A 3,742-nucleotide genomic window follows, 5' to 3' on the forward strand; every position below is an offset into this window, starting at 1 on the left:
GAGGAGGTTGTTGGCAATTTTGAAAAGGGTGGTCAGAGAAGGCCTCATTAAGAAGCTGACATGTGCGCAAAGATTCAGTGGAGGTGAGGGAAGAAGGCATTCTTATCCTTGGAGAAAAATTCTTCCAAGCAAAGGGAACAGCTGGTGCAAAGGCCCTGTGGCAGGAGTATACAAGGTGGCTGAATTAAGAAGGACAGCAGAAGGACATGAATTTTAAAAAGGTAAGGGCTGGGGAAATAAAGGAGGCACAGGTCAGATGGGGTTTGTGGGACTTTGGGTCTTACTTGAATGAGATAGGAGTCATGGGAGAGATTTGAGTGGAGGAGGACATGAGGGGACCCACAGACAATAGTCAGACCCGGTTAACTCTGACTGCTAGGTGAAGAGGCCGCAGAGGGCAAAGACAGAAGCAGGGTGAGGAGGTGGTTGTGATAATCCGGGTGAGAGATAATGGTAATTTGACCCAGATGACAGCAGTGGAGGGGATGGGAAGTGTTCAGGTCCCAGGGGCACCCCAAGGACTTTGGCTTGAACACTAGGAGATGGAGCTGTCGTGACTGGGGCTGGGAAGACTGAAGGTGAGCAGGTGGGAGGGGTCTGGCTGGGTTAGGCTGGAGATGTCTCCCAGATGGATGAGTGGAGATGTGGAGAAAGCAGGTGAATAGGAGGACCCTACAGGGAGAGAGTCTGAGGTCTCAGATGCGCATCTGGGATCTGTCAGCAGACGGTGGGCATTTAAAGGACAGGATCACAGGGACAGCTGACTGCAAGAAGGACCCGGCCTGGGGACACTGACAGGAGGAGGTGGGAGTGAAGAGGAAGCACCAGCAGAGGGGACCAAGAAGGAACTACCCGAGTTGAAAGGCAAACCAGGGGAGGAGGGGTGTCCCGAAGGCCAGGGAGGAAGGAGAGAGTATCAGGGTGGGGCAGGCGAGGCCAACCTCTCCAATGCCACCAGCCAGGGCCGCAAAGGCCATCATCTGCCCTCATGGGAGGGACGTCCCCGTCATCTGGAGAATGAAGAAGGTTGACCAGAGAATCTACTAGAGCCCTTCCAGCTCTCTGGGACTCAGGTAGGGCTGGGGGCCTAGGGTGGGAGGGTGTTCGGGCCACAGGTTCAGCTCCCAGCTTACAAACATGGTTCATTCAAGGAAAAGAGGAAATAAGAACCTTGGCAAGAGGCTGGGGAACGCCGGAAGATTTCCCAGAGGACGCAGGAGCCAGGCTTTGAAGGAGGAGCAGGATTTTCACTGGAAAGGGGCGTTGACTCTGGAAGTGGGTGGAGCAACTGGAGTGGAGGCGTGGCCACGGGCACGTAGGTGACTGTACAGGCAGAAGTGATGTGACCGAGCGGCTCAGGCCGAGATCCAGAGATCCAGTGCGATCCAGGCCTCACAGCTGCGCAGAGGGGGCATGGGATGTTTTTGTGCAAGGGAAGGAGTGCATGTGACACGATAGGGTTGGCATTTATGTTATGTATGAATGTAAGTAAGTAAGCAAGCTCTACACCAACGTGAGATTTGAACTCCGGGACCCTGAGATCAAGAGTCACAAGGTCTACCACTGAACCAGCCAGGTGCCCCCAGGGTTGGCATTTTTGCAGCGTGATGGTGGCCTGGAGGGAGAGTGTGCTATCAGACAGGTTCGGGGCAGCAAATGCCAGCTGTGGGGATGGAGAGGAGGGGCTGGATTTCAATGACATTTAAGAGGTCAACCCACCAAGTCTCTGGGAGAGAGGGATGAGGGCGAGCAAACAGGTACCAATAGAGATGCCAGTATATGGACTGTGGTGGGTAGGGGAGAGGGCAACTCTGGCCACATTGGACTTGAAGAGTGTGGAGGGCTCCAGGTGAAGGTGTCCCGAGGTAGCTGGATGAAGAGTCAGAGAGCCAGGAGAGAGATTGCTTCTGGACATGGGGAACTGGAAGGATTTGTAGCAAAGAGCTGCTATTCTCAAGGGAAGTGTGGAGATAGAAGTCCACAGCCCCTGAGATCAGGGGGCAGAAGAGGAGGCAGCCAAAAATGCTGGGGAGGTGGGGTGAGAGCCAGGACAGAATGATGACCCCCCCCCCCCCACACACACACACTCTTCTGGAAATCTTAGCCAAGCTCAAGGCTCAGCCCCTGGAGTGTCTCCTCCCTGAGGCTTTGCTGACTTCCCAGCCTCCCCTGTCTTGCCCTTTAGCTCAGTACTTCTCAGATGGAGGCAATTTTGTGTCCCCAAGGACCTTTGACCACGTCTGGACAGTTTTGATTGTCCCAGTGGGAGGTTGCTTCTGGAGTCTAGTGGATAGAGGCCAGGGATGCCTGTCCCTTAAGGCCCTCCAAGGCACAGCCCAGCCCCCCCCCCAGCCCCCAACAAAGAATTATCCAGCCCCAATGTCCAGAGTGCCAAGGCGGACAAATTGTGATACAGTCAGAGAAGACTTCGAGGTCGGGAGTTCCCTGGCTGGGGGTGGGGGGTAGATCCTGCCTCGCATGTCCTGTCGGTCCCCAGCAGAATATAGGAGTTTTCTTATCAGAGCCACTCAGAGGATATTAACCACCACAGTGTGAGCTCAGATGAGTCCTATCCCTGGGATGGCCAGCATGTTGACAGCATGTGCCAAGCACTGGCCTAATTTTAGACTCATTAAATCTTTCCTAGCAGTGCTAAGGGGTGGACTGTGGCTGTCCCCAGTATACAGATAGGGAAAACGGAAACAGAGAGGTAAAGTAACCTGCCCAAAGTCATACAGCCAGTGAATGGGAGAGCCGATTTCAAACAGAGGCATATCTGACATCAAGAACCTACCACTTTGCTCAGCTGCTTCTTTTTAAAGAGCACACACAGAAGGAAATGAGCAATGGATGAGGTCCTTGGGCCAGGCTGATGGCTCAGGGGACAAGGGCCCTGTCACATCACTGGTAGCCATCCTTCCTTCTCTGGGAAATTCACCAAGTGAATAGATTTATCACCATTGTCATTAAGTCAGGGAGCCTTTACATGATTTCATTGAACAAACGATGCGTCCCTTTCTTTTAAACAGATTATCCATATTACATGGGGAAGGAAGGGTCCGCAGATTTTTCTTGCTGTTGAGAAATCCTTCTTAGTTTAAGGTGATGCTCACTACTTTCCACGTTTCTCCTGCTTTTATTTATTTATTTATTTATTTATTTATTTATTTATTTATTTTTAAAAGATTTTATTTATTTATTTGACAGACAGAGATCACAAGTAGGCAGAGAGGCAGGCAGAGAGAGGGGGGAAGCAAGCTCCTTGCTGAGCAGAGAGCCCGATGCGGGGCTGGATCCCAGGACACTGGGATCACGACCTGAGCCGAAGGCAGAGGCTTTAACCCACTGAGCCACCCAGGCACTTCCTGCTTTTATTTTTTAATTGTGGTAAAATACACCCAACATAAAAACGTCCATCTTAATCATTTCTAAGCATTCTGTAGCGTCAAGTATATTCGCAGTGTTGTACAACCAACCTCAAGAGCACTTTGCATCTTGCAAAATCACAGCCCTGTCCCCATTAAACAACTCCCTGTCCTCTTTCCCCAGTCCCTGGCCGCCCCCATGTTACTTTCTGTCTCTATGAACTTGACTCCGTCAGGTCCCGCGTGTGAGGGGAATCATACAGCATTTTGTGGTGGACTTCATTCGGTGCCATGTCCTCAAGGTTTATCCATGTTGTAGCTTGTGTCCGAATTTCCTTCCTTTTGAATAATAATCATTATTGATGGCTGGACAATAT

The sequence above is a fragment of the Mustela nigripes genome, chromosome 6 (genome assembly GCF_022355385.1).
Source record: "Mustela nigripes isolate SB6536 chromosome 6, MUSNIG.SB6536, whole genome shotgun sequence".
Taxonomy (NCBI): domain Eukaryota; kingdom Metazoa; phylum Chordata; class Mammalia; order Carnivora; family Mustelidae; genus Mustela; species Mustela nigripes.